This window comes from Oncorhynchus kisutch, linkage group LG11, assembly GCF_002021735.2.
Source record: "Oncorhynchus kisutch isolate 150728-3 linkage group LG11, Okis_V2, whole genome shotgun sequence".
Lineage (NCBI taxonomy): Eukaryota > Metazoa > Chordata > Actinopteri > Salmoniformes > Salmonidae > Oncorhynchus > Oncorhynchus kisutch.
The window spans coordinates 12,329,928-12,349,530 of record NC_034184.2 but is presented as its reverse complement, the minus strand read 5'-3'; the positions used below and the strand labels follow the sequence as shown (position 1 = coordinate 12,349,530).

The 19,603-nt window shown below is 42.0% G+C and overlaps 1 protein-coding gene across 6 annotated transcripts in view; it reads right to left on the bottom strand.

Annotated features, from left to right (window-relative positions):
* LOC109900013 (inactive rhomboid protein 1) overlaps window positions 1–19,011 on the bottom strand; it is a 79,262-nt gene extending 60,251 nt beyond the window's left edge. For 2 of the 6 annotated variants that reach the window (XM_020495721.2, XM_031835298.1), the window contains exon 1: window positions 18,582–18,928. The gene's annotated coding sequence lies outside the window, so the exon portion shown is untranslated. Of the gene's footprint in view, window positions 1–18,581 lie in introns of all 6 variants that reach the window. The other 4 variants (XM_031835299.1, XM_020495722.2, XM_020495723.2 and 1 more) reach the window with 4 other exon arrangements.
* Window positions 19,012–19,603: the final 592 nt, after the last annotated feature.

Below are 19,603 nucleotides of genomic sequence, written 5' to 3'. Positions count from 1 at the left end.
TACAGACCTATATCTATCCTGCCCTGCCTTTCTAAAGTCTTCAAAAGCTAATTTATCTTGTTATGGCCGGGACAGTATTGAGTAGCTTGGATGAATAAGGTGCCCAGAGTAAACTGTCTACTACTCAGGCCTAGCTGCTAATATATGCATATTATCATTATATTTGGATAGAAAACACTCTAAAGTTTCTAAAACTGTTTGAATGATGTCTGTGAGTATAACAGAACTCATATGACAGGCAAAAACCTGAGAAAAAATCCAACCAAAAGTGGGAAAACTGAGGTTTGAAGTTTTTCAACTCATTCCCTATCGAATGCGCAGTGTCTATGGGGTCAAATTGCAAAAAGCATAAAACAAGGTTCTAAAGACTGTTGACATCTAGTAGAAACATGTCAAACGATGTATAGAATCAATCTTTAGGATGCTTTTAACATAAATCTTCAATAATGTTCCAACCGGAGAATTCCTCTGTCTTCAGAAATGTAATGTAACTCAAGCTAACGTGCGTGGCCAGCTCGTGACATCCACTAGATGTCAACAGTCTTTAGAACCTTGTTTGATGCTTCTACTGTGAAGTGAGAGGGGAATGAATCCGAGGTCAGCCAGAGAGCCATGAGCTGGCCAAGTGCGTTCACGTGAGAGTTAGCTTGAGTTCCATTGTATTTTTGGTAAAGCTTTTTTGAAACCTGACTCAGCGGTTGCATTAAGGAGAAGTGTATCTATAATTCCGTGCATAATAGTTGTATCAATGTTTATTATGAGTATTTCTGTAAATTGATGTGTCTCTCTGCAAAATCACCGGATGTTTTGGAACTACTGAGCGTTACGCGCCAATGTATACTGATATTTTTTTATATAAATATGAACTTTATCGAACAAGTTAACTTGTTATGTATTGTGTAACATGAAGTCCTATGAGTGTCATCTGATGAAGATCATCAAAGGTTAGTGATTCATTTATCTCTATTTCTGCTTTTTGTGACTCCTCTCCTTGGCTGGAAAAATGGATGTGTTTTTTTTGTGACTTGGCTCTGACCTAACATAATCGTTTGGTTTGCTTTCATCGTGAAGCCTTTTTGAAATCGATTAACAAGAAGTGTATCTTTAAAATGGTGTAAAATTCTTGTATGCTTGAGGAATTTTAATTATGGGATTTCAGTTGTTTTGAATTTGGCACCCTGCACTTTCACTGGCTGTTGTCATATCGATCTCGTTACCGGGATCTCAGCCCAAAGAGGTTTTAACAAACAGATCACTGACCATTTCGAAACCCACCAAACCTTCTCGGCTGTGCAATCCAGTTTCCGAGCTGGTCACGGGTGCACCTCAGCCACGCTCAAGGTACTAAACAATATCATAACCGCCATCAATAACAGACAGTAATGTGCAGCCGTCTTCATCGACCTGGCCAAGGCTTTCGACTCTGTCAATCACGTATTCTTATCGGCAGACTCAACAGCCTTGGTATCTCAAATGACTGCCCCGCCTGGTTCACCAACTACCTCTCAGATAGAGTTCAGTGTGTCAAATCAGAGGGGCTGTTGTCCGGACCTCTGGCAGTCTCTATGGGGGTGCCACAGGGTTCAATTCTTGGGCCTACTCTTTTCTCTGTATATATCAACGATGTCGCTCTTGCTGCGGGTGATTCCTTGAGCCACCTCTACGCAGGCGACACCATTCTGTATACATCTGGCCCCTCTTTGGACACTGTGTTAACAAACCTCCAAACGAGCTTCAATGCCATACAACTCTCCTTCTGAGGCCTCTTAAATGCTAGTAAAACTAAATGCATGCTGCCCACACCCGCCCGCCTGACTAACATTACTACTCTGGACGGTTCTGACTTAGAATATATGGACAACTACAAATACCTAGGTGTCTTGCCAGACTGTAAACTCTCCTTCCAGACTCATATTAAGCATCTCCAATTCAAAATTAAATCTAGAATCGGCTTCCTATTTTGCAACAAAGCCTCCTTCACTCACGCTGCCAAACATTCTCTGCTGACAATGACTGGACAAATTGCAAAAATCGCTGAAGTTGGAGACATATCTCCCTCGCTAACTTTAAGCATCAGCTATCTGAGCAGCTTACCGATCGCTGCAGCTGTACATAGTCCATCTGTAAATAGCCCATCCAACTACCTACCTCATCCCCATATTGCTTTTATTTACTTTATTTTCTCTTTTGCACACCAGTATTTCTACTTGCATATCATCATCTGCACATCTGTCATTCCCGTGTTAATTTGCTAAATTGTAATTACTTCGCTACTATGACCTATTTATTGTCTTACCTCCTTCCTCCATTTGCACACACTCTATATAGACATTTTCTATTGTGTTATTGACTGTATGTTTGTTTATTCCATGTGTAACTCTGTGTTGTTTTTTGTCGCACTGTTTTGCTTTATCTTGGCCAGGTCGCAGTTGTAAATGAGAACTTGTTCTCAACTGGCCTACCTGGTTAAATAAAGGTGAAATAAAAAAATAACAAAGAGGCTGAGAGCACATCTCTGGCAGCAGCCCAGTGTGAAGAACACCATCATGACAGACACTGTTGAAAAGGCTGAGAGCACATCTCTGGCAGCAGCCCAGTGTGAAGAACACCATCATGACAGACACTGTTGAAAAGGCTGAGAGCACATCTCTGGCAGCAGCCCAGTGTGAAGAACACCATCATGACAGACACTGTTGAAAAGGCTGAGAGCACATCTCTGGCAGCAGCCCAGTGTGAAGAACACCATCATGACAGACACTGTTGAAAAGGCTGAGAGCACATCTCTGGCAGCAGCCCAGTGTGAAGAACACCATCATGACAGACACTGTTGAAAAGGCTGAGAGCACATCTCTGGCAGCAGCCCAGTGTGAAGAACACCATCATGACAGACACTGTTGAAAAGGCTGAGAGCACATCTCTGGCAGCAGCCCAGTGTGAAGAACACCATCATGACTGACACTGTTGAAAAGGCTGAGAGCACATCTCTGGCAGCAGCCCAGTGTGAAGAACACCATCATGACAGACACTGTTGAAAAGGCTGAGAGCACATCTCTGGCAGCAGCCCAGTGTGAAGAACACCATCATGACTGACACTGTTGAAAAGGCTGAGAGCACATCTCTGGCAGCAGCCCAGTGTGAAGAACACCATCATGACAGACACTGTTGAAAAGGCTGAGAGCACATCTCTGGCAGCAGCCCAGTGTGAAGAACACCATCGGAAGATTCACACATCAGTTAAAGTACCAGAAAGACATACTGAGAGTTGTCAGGGACTCTAAGGACAATTAAAACAGTTGAGAGTATATTACTACTGTAGTATTTTCACTAGTGGTCCTACTAAGCATATAGTTAATAACATTTTGTTGACAACATTGAAATGCTGTTTACAATTCATTTTGTTATTACACTTTGAGTACAGAAAGAAATGGTTCATTTTGAAAAGTGAAATACTTTCATTTAAAGAAAGGGAGATGTAATGATATAACCAAACAGTGTTTGCTAGATTGATTACCTGAACGGATAACGCATGCACAAGAGAGATACTCTTTGGCAGTTGAACATGACAGAGTTGTATGAATATTTGCCTCCCGTCAAGATGTAAACACTATATTCTTTCAGTAAACATGAATTATATTTCATTACGTTGTATTCATTGAACCCTAATAGCACAACACCCACAACCAGCCTGAGAGGCCTAGAACATCCATTTTCTATTCAGAGTTTAGAGAAATTAATCTAATTGGAAATGAGCTATCATCAGGCTGGTTAATGCCATGCATGTCTGTTGAATTTGGAGAAATCCACATGCACTCTGCCCCGCCCCACCTATTCAGTCAGTCAGGGGCCGCTACTGCGCTGAGGCCGTGGCATACTGTATGCAGTTTAAGTATTCTAACACGGACAGTTTCACCTAGAGTGAGTTCACCAGGTCCCACTCAATTATCTATCTCCACTAATCTTCTTCAGATCTGGTATCAGTACAGAGTTTTCTCTAATTGAGGCAACTGCTTGATAGTCATGGCATTTACCACAAAGCATTGAACCTGGTTAGCTCGATGCTTTGTGGTAAATACCTTACATTCCTCCTGAGAGACCAGGCCGTTCCTCCCCATTTCATCCCACTCAGTTCTGCTTCTGGTGGCGTGAACCGTGATGGTGTGGAATGGCTGCAGAGCTGCAGAACCAAAACCACTCTGCCAGCCTGATTCAGCTACGAGGCTTTTGGGAAACTAACCCCCTAGGCTTCAGTCATAGGCATGAGAATGCAGGCATAGCAGAAATAAGATGGTATTTCTAAGTTCTCATCAATCCAATGGAGATGAATTACTTACACACAAGCCTCAAACGTCAACAGTTTTAGTCAATCTTAGTCAAGTTTAAGTCAATCTTTATCCTTGGCTAGTTCAATACTGTATATAATAATCACAGACATGTAAAGGCTTGCTATGCTGAACTTGGTACAGGGTTGAATCTATCAATACCATTTCCAGGCATTTCTAAGCAGTATTAAAGACTTTCTATTCAGTATTGCAAGATTCCAGCCCAGCTGGAGCTCAGACTGACAGCATGTGTAAGAGGATGGTTATCAGCCAAGCCAATTGTCACGGCTTGGTAATCTCCTGAGGGACCAAACCGTGAAATTTAAGGAGAGGAAGGAGAGGAGAGAGAACACGAAAAGGAAGAGAAGAAGAAAAATCCATGACATGTTGAAGAAGAAAAGAGACAGAAGAAAGAGAGGGAGGGGAGAGAAAGAAGAAAGAGAGAGAGAAGAGAGAGGCGCTGTGGTAATTATACTGGGACCCTAGGGCTGATGACCCTAAGCTAGCAAGCTGTGATCAACTCAGTTTGTTTCTGAGCTAAAGGTCCTATGTTCATAAGGATAATAAAGCAGGAAATGCCTATACAAGGTACAGTATACTGTTCCTATGCCTTATACTAAAGGTCTGCTTCTAGATACAGGTAACTACCAAAATAATGCAAACATTTGAGTAACTTAGGGATGTTGACTGGGGTAGGGGTAGCCAAGTGGAAAGCATGGCAAGCCGTATAAAAATGCGTGTTGAAATTCTCAATTATAGTGGATTTATCGGTGGTGACAGTGTTTCCTAGTCTCAGTGCAGTGGGCAGCTGGGGGGAGGTGCTCCTATTCTCCATGGACTTTACAGTGTCCCAGAACTTTTTTGAGTTTGTGCTACAGGATGCAAATTTCTGCTTGAAAAAGCTAGCCTTAGCTTTCCTAACTGCCTGTGTATATTGGTTCCTAACTTCCCTGAAAAGTTGCATATTGGGGGGCTGTTCGATGCTACTGCAGAATGCCACAGGATGTTTTTGTGCTGGTCAAGGGCAGTCAGGTCTGGAGAGAACCAAGGGCTACATCTGTTCTTGGTTCAAAATTGTTTGAATGGGGCATGCTTATTTAAGATGGTGAGGGAGGCACTTTTGAAGAATAACCAGGCATCCTCTACTGACGGGATGAGTTCCATATCCTTCCAGGATACCCGGGCCAGGTCGATTAGAAAGGCCTGCTCACTGAAGTGTTTTAGGGAGCGTTTGACAGTGATGAGGGGTGGTCGTTTGACCGCTGACCCATTACGGATGCAGGCATGAGGCAGTGAATGCTGAGATCTTGGTTGAAAACAGCAGAGGTGTATTTGGAGGCAAAGTTGGTTAGGATGATATCTATGAGGGTGCCAGTGTTTACAGCTTTGGGGTTGTACATGGTAGGTTCATTGATAATTTGTGTGAGATTGAGGGCATCAAGCTTAGATTGTAGGATGTTCGGGGTGTTAAGCATATCCCATTTTAGGTCACCTAGCAGCACAAGCTCTGAAGAGAGATGGGGGGCAATCAGTTCACATATGGTATCCAGAGTACAGCTGGGGGCAGAGGGTGGTCTATAGCAAGCGGCAACAGTGAGAGACTTGTTTCTGAAAAGCTGGATTTTTAAAAGTAGAAGCTGGAATTGTTTAGGTACAGACCTGGATTGTGTGACAGAACTCTGCAGGCTATCTCTGCAGTAGATTGCAACACCACCCCCTTGGCAGTTCTATCTTGTAGTAAAATGTTATAGTTAGGGATGGAAATTTCAGTGTTTTGGTGGTCTTCCTAAGCCAGGATTCAGACACGGCTAGGACATCTGGGTTGGCAGAGTGTGCTAAAGCTGTGAATAAAACAAACTTAGGGAGGAGGCTTCTAATGTTAACATGCATGAAACCAAGGATTATGGTTACAGAAGTGGAGCTAGGCACTGCAGGGCCTGGATTAACCTCTACATCATCAGAGGAACAGAAGAGGAGTAGGATAAGGGTACGGCCAAAAGCTATAAGAACTAGTCGTCTAGTAAGTCTGGAACAGAGAGTAAAAGGAGCAGGTTTCTGGGTGCGATAGAATAGACTCAAGGCATAATGTACAGACAAAGATATGGTAGGATGTGAATACAGTGGAGGTAGGCCTAGGCATTGAGTGATGATTGCCAGGTCGCAGTTGCAAATGAGAACTTGTTCTCAACTAGCCTACCTGGTTAAATAAAGGTGAAATAAAAAATATAAAAATGATGATGAGAGAGATATTGGTAATTTATATAAATACTGGGCAGGCCATTATTGTGGCTACCATGGCTATGCCCCATAGGATGACAATTCCCCCATCCACTGGGCACAAATGGTCACTGAATGGTTTGATGAGCATGAAAACGATGTAAACCAGATTTCGTCTTATTCACCAGATCAAAAAACCAATTGAACACTTATAGGAGATTCTGTAACGGTGCCTGAGACAGCGTTTTACACCACCATCAACAAAACCCCAAATGATAGAATTTCCCCCCAAAAGAATTCTACACATTTTTTTTTGCGCTTTTTCGTGGTATCGAATTGACCCATCGTTACAACTCCTGTACGGACTCGGGAGAGGCAAAGGTCAAGAGCCATTCGTCCTCCAAAACACAACCCAGCCAAGTCACACTGGTTCTTGACAGAATGCCCGCTTAACTTGGAAACCAGCCGCAACAATGTATCGGAGGAAACACCATACACCTGGCGACTGTGTCAACATGTATTGCACCTAGCATGCCACAGGAGTCACTAGTGTACAACAACATCCCTGCCCTAACCCGGGGCCAAATGTGTGCCACTCCATGGGTCTCCCAGCCGCAGTCGACTGGGACATAGCCTGGACATGAACCAGGATCTCTAGTGGCAAAGCTAGCACTGCGGTGAAGTGCCTTAGACCATTGCACCACTCAGGAGATGATGCAGTTTATTGCAAAAGAATGGTGTCGCATCCCTCCAATAGAGTTCCAGAAATTGGAGAATCCATGGCAAGGTGCATTGAAACTGTTCTGGCTCGTGGTGGCCCATTGCCCAATTAAGACACTTTATGTTGGTGTTTCATGAATTTTTGCAGTTACCTGTATCTTATAGATGTAGTATTCTCTCAATTTGCAAGCTAAGCTTATATCTCGTAAATTATGTAAATGACAAATTATATTAAAATGAATTGGAAAAATCCTATATGGAAAACTCACTGAAGTTTCAACAGTTCATTATGGCATATTTGACTGCCAGGAAACCCTGAAAAAAAAATATATATATCATGCCAGGTGAGTTCAAAAGCCTGGGCAGAAGGCAGATCTTCCCGTCTGTCAGTTTGTCATTTTTAAACAGTGAGTTGATGACAGAGATCCAGAATGAAAGGGAAAAAGAGAGAGAGGCAGGGGGAAATGGACAGACCTGCCATAAAGCTCTCTCAGGGGAGAGTAGAGAGGCAGGGGGGAAATGGACAGACCTGCCATAAAGCGCTCCCAGGGGAGAGTAGAGAGGCAGTAGAAGTCTGAGTGTCTCCTCCCCAACTGGCACAAACTGCCTGGGAACATTAACACTATTACACTGTCACAACTACCGACTGCAGTCAGTCTGCAGATTAAGGTCTCAAATGCATGGCACCCTTTTCCATATAGTGCACTACTGTGATGTGGATTCACATATCACAGTCTCAAGCCAACCATCCCATCATCTGGCAACAAAATTGCATCCAAATTCCGTAAAGACAGTGTGGAACCAGCTCTGAATAGAATGTGAGCTGATATTCCAATTCTGTTTCATTCCATTTCGGAATGGACCTCGGAGAGCTGTTTGCATATCAGAATGACACTGGTAATATGAATAGAGTCAGAGCAGGTAACAGCCCATAGTACCCATTAGCAAAGAGGGAATTATGAGGCATTAGCTACAGCTTCGTAGGGGTACACATCCACTGAAAGCACTGCCTCTAAGCAGCTATAAGCTTCATGGAGCCCACTGACTAATGAAGGTGAGAATCAATTATAATCTTACATTACTTTGGTTCTCTATGATGCAGCAGGAAGGATCCAACTTGAACTCACACCCAAGCCTGCCAGAGACACAACTCCACAGACCTGTTACCCTGTATAATATGCCATGGTCCAAATGAACTCCGACTGCTCCCTGGTCTGTCTACTGCCCTCATGTTACCCTGTATAATATGCCATGGTTCAAATGAACTCCGACTGCTCCCTGGTCTGTCTACTGACCTCATGTTACCCTGTAAATTACAGTTATAATGGCAGTAAATCTGCTCCCATTCACAGCGTTGGTTTTGATACTGATACCCAGTGGATAGTGCTTGACTAATATGCAGAGACTGGAGGAGACTTGGCCAGTTGGACGGGCATTTGATTTCCATAGGGGGGCACATGTTGTTCACGGGACTTCCTATGTGTTTTTTAAATGGGTTTTCTAGTAAAGACATTTCATTTAACTGTAAAAATGTGTAACCTTTTAATGTGGCATGAAAACAACCAGTCATGATATTTTTATCTGATTGTCAAACAAATCACTTCAAAAAGTAGGTTACCTTCGTACTTTTGTCCACAATAATCCAAGCATCCGAACAGCACTCACCAAATGTCCTTCAATTCCAGTGGAGTAGTGCTCTTTTTTTAGGTGAGGAAGAGCAACAAATAAAAAGTATGACGTCATCATTTCTCAATCAAAGTTTGTACCGACAGATGAAGCCTATTGAATATCATTGTAGAATATGTCTATGCATAAAATGCATCCTCCAATCACAACGTCTGCCTATGCCCAAACATATTGTCTCAAGAACATGTTCTATTTTTAATACCCTCAAACACCAAGTTAGGCATACCTCATTTCAAAATAGGCTGTCATCACTGTCAATAGTGAATGATAATTCTTCACATTTTACCGGTGAAATAAATGTCCAAACTGCATGCCAATCATTTGATGTCAATCAGATTCATGGGAATATGCATTTAGTTCTTCTTGAATTACTGTTGAGCGAATTAAAACAGACGGTGTTAACAAACTATTAACCTTTCTTCTATGCATACTTTCCATCAAAGCATATAATCTGTCTAGTGGATTGATTGCACTATTGAGTTTTGGCTGCATGAGGAAATAATTGTGACTATTCAGCCAGATGAGGAAGATGTGTTTTTGGTGTAACATACTGTAGGCCTACTATGCTAAAGTATATGGTACTATATTCAGTTCTGTTATGTAAAATACTAATGAATCATTATGTGGTCTTGCGAGATATTTGATTCAGCTTTGATCAAACTTTACTAAACAAGCACCTTTCTATTTGTAATAACAATAATAATGTGATGAGTAGGATTATTAGGAGTAGGCAACAGCACTTAGTGGGGGTTAATTGAACTTGAGCGCCCTTTGAATCATGGTGCTGAAAGGGCAGCAGCGTAACCAAGTGGAGACATGTCGTTCTGGGTTCCAGAGGGAGTCCGTGGAGTTAGAGGGAGTCCGTGGAGTTAGAGGGGGTCCGTGGAGTTAGAGGGGTCTGTGGAGTTAGAGGGGGTCCGTGGAGTTAGAGGGGGTCCGTGGAGTTAGAGGGGGTCCGTGGAGTTATGTACATCAAGGCAGACACGCGGTGAATTTGGATCCCAGATCTCGTTGGTGTGATGAGGTTCATAAGGTGGATCTGTTTATTTGTATATGCTATACCGGTGGTATGTTTCTGTAAGCTAAGCACTCGGAAAGTAGCGCGAGTTGAAATGTGTCGTACATGAGTCCCAAGTCCATAACAACGTGTTTTGAGGACAGCTGTTTAAACCATCCCTGGTTTTCTGTCTGTGGCTGTTGTTGTTCGGTGGGATTTGGCCCTCAAGCCTTTGACCGACCGGCCTCTGCACACATGCCTACAGTTGTTCATAATTCGCGCCACCGCCAGAGAGCGATAAAAAACATAATTTACCCAGCTATAGGCTGCTATAGCCTACATATTTATTTTGTTTGTCATTCTAATGTTTTCATATATTTTTTTTTGCAATTAACTACAGTTATCTTGCCGGAGAAAGCATCTGAGCGAGAGAAACAGCGCCCCCTGTCTTACTATATGTAGCCCATGTACCATGGCATACATGTTCTTTGTCCATACAGCATCAGATACATGGGCTACACATATCAATTAATAAACTCCAAAAACTCCACCACAGACATTCACCAGGCCATTCCAATGTCACTTTATGTTTTGTGGGAAAATGTAATGTCAATGTATGCTATGGATATTTAGCCTGTACTCTGTCATTGTGGCACCAATGGCTTTCTGAAGTCTGCTGGGGATGGACAGATGACAGATATTTAGATGACACAGCCCCATAGCTATTAACAGCGAGAAGGACAGACAAATTGTTTTGATGAAGAATGCCAAAACCTAAGAAAGAAATTGAGAAACCTATCCAACCAAAAGCAGAGACCCAGAAAACTTGAGCCTACACCTTCACTATGGTGAATCACTAAAACAAAACAGAAATACAATGTGGGAAAAAAAGGAACAGCACATCAGAAATAAGCTCCATGTAATTGAAGAATCCAAAGACTAACCACTTCTGGGAAAATTGGAAAACACTAAACAAACAACAAGACAATGTATCTATCCAAAATGGAGATGTATACAGTAGATAAACCACTTCTCCAATCTGTTTGGCTCTATGACAAACTTCAAAACCATATATATGATCTAATACAAATCTTAGAATCAACTATTAAAGACTACCACAACCCACTTTATTCTCCAATTACATTGAATGAACTACAGGACAAAATACAAACCCTCCAACCCAAAAGGCATGTGGGGTTGATGTTATCCTAAATTAAATTATAAAATATACAGACCACAAATTCCAATTGGCTAAACTTAAACTCTATCATCCTCAGCTCTGGCATCTTCCCCAATATTTGGAACCAAGGACTGATCATCCCAATCCACATCAGTGGAGGCAAATTTGACCCCAATAACTACCGTGAGACAGCAACCTTGGGAAAATCCTCTGCATTATCATTAACAACAGACTCGTACATTTCCTCAGCGAAAACAATGTACTGAGCAAATGTCAAATGGCCTTTTCACAAAATTACCGTACAACAGACCACGTATTCACCCTGCACGCCCTAATTGACAAACAAACAAACCAAAACAAAGGCAAAGTCTTCTCATGCTTTGTTGATTTCAAAAAAGCCTTTGACTCAAATTGACATGAGGGTCTGCTATACAAATTGATGGAAAGTGGTGTTGGGGGAAAAACATACGACATTATAAAATCCATGTACATAAACAACAAGTGTGTGGTAAAATTGGCAAAAACACACATTTCTTTCCACATGGCCGTGGGGTGAGACAGGGATGCAGCTTAAGCCCCACCCTCTTCAACATATATCAACGAATTAGCGAGGGCACTAGAACAGTCCGCAGTACCCGGCCTCACCCTAATAGAATCTGAAGTTAAATGTCTACTGTTTGCTGATGATCTGGTGCTTCTGTCCCCAACCAAGGAGGGCCTACAGCAGCACCTAGATCTTCTTCACAGATTCTGTCAGACCTGGGCCCTGACAGACCTGGGCCCTGACAGAACTGGGCCCTGACAGAACTGGGCTCTGACAGACCTGGGCCCTGACAGACCTGGGCCCTGAGAGACCTGGGCCCTGACAGACCTGCGCCCTGACAGACCTGGGACCTGACAGTAAATCTCAGTAAGACCAAAATAATGGTGTTCAAAAGGTCCAGTCACCAGGACCACAAATACACATCTAGACACCATTTCCCTAGAGCACACAAAAAACTACACATACCTCGAACTAAACATTGCCCTTTGTGGTTGTGACGTCCGGGGTCTGCTCAACAACCAAGAATTCACCAAATGGGACAAACACCAAATTGAGACTCTGCATGTAGAATTCTGCAAAAATGTCCTCCGTGTACAACGTTAAACATCAAATTATGCATACAGAGCAGAATTAGGCCGATACCCACTAATTATCAAAATCCAGAAAAGAGCCGTTAAATTTTACAATCACCTAAAAGGAAGCGATTCCCAAACCTTCCATAACAAAGCCATCACCTACAGAGAGATGAACCTGGAGAAGAGTCCCCTAAGCAAGCTGGTCCTGGGGCTCTATTCACAAACACAAACAGATGCCACAGAACAGCAACACAATTAGACACAACCAAATCATAAGAAAACAAAAAGATAATTACTTGACACATTGGAAAGAATTTACAAAAATCAAAGCAAACTAGAATGCTATTTGGCCCTAAACAGAGAGTACACAGTGGCAGAATACCTGACCACTGTGACTGACCCAAAATTAAGGATATCTTTGAGTATGTACAGACTCAGTGAGCATAGCCTTATTATTGAGAAAGGCCTATGAAGGCAGACCTGGCTTTCAAGAGAACAGGCTATGTGCACACTACTCATAAAATGAGGTGGAAACTGAGCTGCACTTCCTTAACCTCCTGCCAAATGTATGACCATATGAGGGACACATATTTCCCTCAGATTACACAGACCCACAAAGAATTTGAAAACAAATACAATTTTGATAAACTCTCATATCTATTGGGTAAAATACCACAGTGTGCCATCACAGCAGCAATATTTGTGACGTGTTGCCACAAGAAAAGGGCAACCAGTGAAGAACAAACACCATTGTAAATACAACCTATATTAATTTATTTTACCTTTTGTACTTTAACTATTTATACATCATTACAACACTGGATATAGACATAATATTATTTTACTTAATTATTTTTGAACTTTTGTGAGTGTAATGTTTGCTGTTCATTTTTTGTTTATTTCACTTTTGTTTATTATCTATTTAATTTGCTTTGGCAATGTAAACATGTTTCCCATGAAATGGAGAGACAGAGAAACACAGAGAGAGAGACAGAGACACAGAGAGAGATAGAGAGAGAGAGAGACACACACAGAGAGAGAGAGACACAGAGAGAGACACAGAGAGAGACACATAGAGAGAGACACACAGAGAGAGAGAGCGAGAGACACAGAGAGAGAGCGAGAGACAGAGACAGAGAGACAGACAGACAGGGAAACACAGAGAGAGAGACAGAGACACAGAGAGAAAGACAGAAACACAGAGAGAGAGAGACACAGAGATAGAGACACAGAGAGAGTGACACAGAGAGAGAGCGAGAGACACAGAGAGAGCGAGAGACAGACAGAGAGCGAGAGACAGACAGAGAGCGAGAGACAGATAGAGAGTGAGAGACAGACAGGGAGAGCGAGAGACAGACAGGGAGAGCGAGAGACAGACAGGGAGAGCGAGAGAGAGTTAATCTCTTTATTGAAGACTCCTTTGTCTCAGCTAGCTGGTGGAAGTGAAGACCATTGTCACAATCAGTCAATGTGGGAGGCTTTAGTCTGCTTTGATGAATAGAGCTCCTTATGGACAATCCACATTCTGTGACTTAGACATAACAGCTTCCTCTGTTGGCTCGCACTGGATAAAACACCCTAATGGTAATTGCACACAGATGCTGCATTGGAAAAAAGAGGGAGAGGGAGAAAAGCGACACTGAAAATACTATTTAGAGAGAAGAATGAAGAATGTCATAATTGTGGCTGCTTTGAAATGGAGCACTCAGTCTGGAGTCCCCATGGAGAACTCTGGCCTTTGTGACAGCACTGACATCATCCATGTTCATTTACATTAATGAAAGATGGGACTAGACTTTGGTAAAGAATTTTCCATTCATCCAGTCATATTTGGAGAGATTTATGGGGATTCTAGCATCCATTCCACACCTACATTTACATATTGTCTCTCTGCTAAATCTACATCTTAGCCAAAATATTCCCTCCCCTCAACCTACCGCAATCTCCCTAAATATCCATTCTGGCTCTCCCACTGCTGTTTCCCCTATCAATACAGAAACCCAGCCTCCATTACCAGATCCCATCCCAGTTCATCATCATCAGAGGATCATTTTAGATCATATCCCGGATCACCTCAGATCACATCCCGGATCACCGTTGTCATGACGTTGGCCTGTTGGGGGAGGTTTATGACCCCCATAAATACCTTTCCCCTTTTCTCTCTCTCTACTTTATAGAGTTGACTCTTGTAATGCATTTGTAACATAGAGAGTCTGGTAACATCAAAAGGTGGAAGACGGAACCATATTTCGGTAATCCAACCAGTTGAACAAATGCGTTGGTACTTAATGAATATGATCTCAGATCAGTTGTTGTCTGAGACATTACTACTAATGAGAGTATGACATAAACTGTATCTTGGAAAATCTACACATTCTAGTTATCAGATTCACATGGAATTGTTGTGCAATTTAATTGTTTAAATATGAAACTATTTGTGAAAATATTAAATGTAATTTTAGCTTCTTAATGAGAGAACGGTTTGTCATAGAGTAAACTCTGCTCACTCAGAGGCCCCGCCCAAGTGAACAGACATTGGGTGTAAACTATGAAACACGCCCTTCTCTTCACCACGATATAAGCCTGTTGAAAAAAATCTAACTTTCTGGTCCAAGGACGTGAGGACTTGTGGTCCCTGCGTTAAAAGGACAAGATCACCTACAGAACTAAGCCAACCTCATCATGAGCTCTGGTTGAACTACAAGAACCTAACGAAATTAGCATCGAATTTCAACGTGAAGATGACGATCAACACGCCGGAAGGATGAATTCGACTATACCAGCCAGAATATCGCATGAGCATATAGCATGGCAACGTGGTATGAACTTTGAACTCTTATTCACTAAAGAAGTGATACTTCCTAGCCGATTGAGTTAGCCGCAGCAACTGTAAACGTGGGTTAGGAGAGGATGGACAGAGTATCCATTCTACCACGCTCCAGTTCACCACTAGACATTCTTCAGAGGACAAGAGATCCATGCTGGACAACCCGGCCTTCTATCTACGACCAATCTACCGAAGCGCAGCTCAGAGTAAATATTTATTGCATTTTCCTTTTCCAAATGGGCGGTTATTGAGAATGCATAAGATACTGTATTTACGATAGCATAGCTGCCTACGGCCCGATAGAGACACAAAACCTTTTTTTTCCTCAGTCTTCCCGCTCCTTCACTCAAACCCAATCCCCTCTCTTTGTGTAACCAGCCGTCATATCTGGATCATTTGCATCAAATGGCTACCCAGACTATTTGCTTTGCCCCCCCACTTTTACACCGCTGCTACTCTCTGTTGTTATCATCTATGTATAGTCACTTTAATAACTCTACCTAGGTTTTCAACATGTTGAATGCACCGAGCTACACCGAGCTGTCTGTCTAAACTACTGGCACACAGCTCGGACACCCATGCATACTCCACACGGCATGCCACAAGAGGTCTCTTCACAGTCCCCAAGTCCAGAACAGACTATGGGAGGCACACAGTACTACATAGAGCCATGACTAAATGGAACTCACATCAAGTAACTCATGCCAGCAGTAAAATTTGATTTAAAAAACAGATTCAAAAACACCTTATGGAACAGCGGGGACTGTGAAGCAACACAAACCTTGGCACAGACAAATGTGTATACACACACACACACACACGATAACATAGGCACTATACATACACATGGATTTAGTACTGGGGCCTGAGGGCACATACTGTGTTGTGACATCTGTGAATGTATTACAATGTTTTTAAAATTCTATAAACTGCCTTAATTTTGCTGGACCCCAGGAAGAGTAGCTGCTGCAATGGGGATCCATAATAAATACAAATACATGTACATATTACCTCAACTAACCGGTGCCCCAGCACATTGACTCTGTACCGGTACCCCCCTGTATACAGTCTCACTATTGTTATTTTACTGCACGACGACGACAACTACTTCCGATTGATTGATTTATCTTATTTCCGTGTCGTGCACAAATTGGTGCCCAGACAGTATGGGCTCATAAGACACGATATCAAGTTTGTGTGCTGTTCACAAAACACAAAATAAATTAAATGCCTAATTAGCACTCATAACAAATTACAGCAGCAGCTTTGCAAGTGACGGGTCAGGATAGCACAACAGCACTAGCCTTGATATAAACCTGACAAATAAGTTTACTGCTGATTTGATTCACTACTTACTGTGCCGAGCACAAAGTATGCCCAGACACTCCTTGGAGCGTTCGATGGCTGCCAGGTGTGTGTGTGTGTGTGTGTGTGTGTGTGTGTGTGTGTGTGTGTGTGTGTGTGTGTGTGTGTGTGTGTGTGTGTGTGTGTGTGTGTGTGTGTGTGTGTGTGTGTGTGTGTGTGTGTGTGTGTGTGTGTGTGTAGGAGGACTGTAGTTGACAATGGAGGGAAAAAAGGGGACACACACTACTAAGTTTTAAACAGAGCCAGGAAATGGTTAGGTAGATGTCTGGATATCTACTCTCCTTTATTTCTTTATTTCTTTCTTTCTCTCTCTCTCTTTCTTTCTTTCTTTCTTTCTTTGTAGGATAATGAACAACATGCTTTCACACTCTGCATACCTCTGATTCCAAACTACTGGGATGTCTCAAATGGGTTTGGGATGTCTCTCTTTATATAGAGGAACATCATTGTTATAAGCAATGTATCCATATTGTAAAACACTATGTAACACCATAGTGTGATACACCATGAATGCTAGTTAGTGTGTGGGACCAAATGATTCAGATTGTTCAGTCTGATTCAGAACCATAACAACATCTACTGTTAACATGACTTCTACAGAGAAGCCTTCAGTCAACAGAAGTAACTTCTTCTCAGACAGGAAACCAAACAAACACTCAAGGCTATGGGTCAGTGAAGAACAAACACCATGTAAATACAACCCATATTTATGTTGATTTATTTTCCCTTTTGTACTTTTTTTGCACATCGTTATAACACTGTATATATACATAATGACATTTGAAATGTCTCAATTCCTTTGAAACTTTTGTAAGTGTAATGTTTACTGTACATGTTTTATTGTTTCTTTTGTTTATTATCTATTTCACTTGCTTTAGAAATGTAAACATATGTTTTGCATGCCAATAAAGCCCTTTAAATTTTATTTAATTGAGAGAGAGAGAAAGAGAGTGAGAGACGATTGGCTCCCACAGTGCCAGAATGCAGCAACAGGAAATGTGAATTATTATATAGATTATGATTAATGGACATTTTTGTAAGGTTTGATACATTTTTCATTAGGGCAAATAAAGTCTGAAATTACAAACTTCAGAAGCCTTTTTAAGACTCAAATACACTACAAGTTTACATTTCCTGCTGTGTGCAGGAAAATACTCTGCAAGTGGTCAAATTAAGATTGTACATCTGTAGAGTTGGCATGATACAGTCTGAAATGTAATGACCAGATTCTGTTTGTCTGGTGTTGTTGATCTCATAAATCCACACACAACCACACACAGTGACTGTCATCTAATCTCAATTCACGAGGTAAAAAAAAATTGGATTCCGAAATGGTATTGGTGGTGTTTCCCAAATCATAATCCAATTATCTCGATGTCCAAAACACTACATCAGACATTTAGTCATCTTGAATAGAGATGTGACAGTACTGGTAAAGCATAAGGACATCACTTTGTCCTTTCCCACCTCACAAGACTCAAAACAAATACATGAGATCATACTTGACTTCCCTCAGGCAAGTGTTGAGAGCCCACCCTGTGTGTGTGCGCGCGCGCGCGTGTGCGTGCGTGCAGTAGACAGAAACTTGTCCCGATGTCATGCGTGTTGAGAAGCCGGAGTAAATGTCATGCATGTGCTTTGAAATAGAAAGCAAATATGCCTAGGCTACAGCATCCTGGATGTATTTACTATCGGTTTGTCACCGTGGGCTATACAGTCGAAATCATGTTTTGAAACATTGGAAAATTAAGTGAGTTGGATTAAGGCCAAATGCAATCCTCTCTCAATCTTCAAAACTTATTTTATATCGAATAGCCTACAATGTGCATAGATAATATAGATGGATGTTGTCAACTGGCCAAAAACTGCTTGAATCAACGTTATTTCCACGTAAATTCAACCAAAAATTATACGTGATGACGTAGATTCAACGTGTAAGGGAATGTGCCATTTTTTCACCCAACGTTTAACCTAAATCCAATTACATTTTGAAATAGTTTGTTGATTTCACGTTGAATTCATGTTAGTGTGCCAAGTAGATGATGTGTTTGTTTAATTCTAGTTTTAATTTTTTCCGCAATCTTTTACAGTACACTTTCAAAGAATGGTCTCGTAATTACCCTTTAGGGGTTAATTGCCAGAACACCTTACCTTACTGAAAATGCTCCGGTCCTTAACAGCTCGATCCACCCTATTGGTGGCACTCCAATGACCAATATACCGTGGTAGTCAAATCACTTCATAACCCAGTCATACAACAGACAGATTAAAGAAATAAAGAAATCACTTCTAAAACTGCATCCGGAAGGGGGGACTCTGAAGATCTCACTCACAACATCGCGAAAAGATGCTGAAACTGCGGGAAACAGTGTTATCTTCTTGCCTCCCGTTCTAGAGACACTCTCCCACCGCTGTCTGTTCCAGTCTCGTTTTGGCTCGTTCGGCAGAGAGCTTCAGCTTCAGTCCGTCTGTACTTCAGTTTCGTTGCTGGGTAGCGGGAACGCCCACGCGAGGTTGACTGTGCTGTGCTGGAGAGGGCAGAGAAAACAGAGCGTTGTCACACGTCACCGCCGACCGGTGTTTCCCGCGCTATAGCAGGCGCGCGGGCGTCTTCTTTATGATGAAGTATGAAAACCTAAACACAGTGTTAGGCTATCTATCTATCTATGTATGTATGTTCTACCAGAGTGAGCCATATGGTTCCTGTAGTTGTGAGAGCATGCTTTATTCTACCTTTTTTTTTATTGATATTTTAATATTACCTTTATTTAACTAGGCAAGTCAGTTAAGAACAAGTTCTTATTTTCAATGACAGCCTAGGAACAGTGGGTTAACTGCCTGTTCAGGAGCAGAACGACATATTTGTACCTCACCAGCTCAGGGGTTTGAACTTGCAAACTTCAGGTTCCTAGTCCAACACTCTAACCACTAGGCTACCCTGTCACCCCTTTATTCTACCTCACCATAAAACCCCTATCCAGGTGGGCTCTCTTCTCCCTCCTACCCACTTCATGTGTCCTGTTCTGTCTATAGGTCCTGTTTCTGTCTATTTGAACCACACCACAGAACAATAACACCACACCATAGAACAAGTAGAACACCTCATTTGTCTCTGGGTTTCTATTTCTGTCTAATAACACCTGAGAGCAGAAGACCGCATTTGATCTATTCAC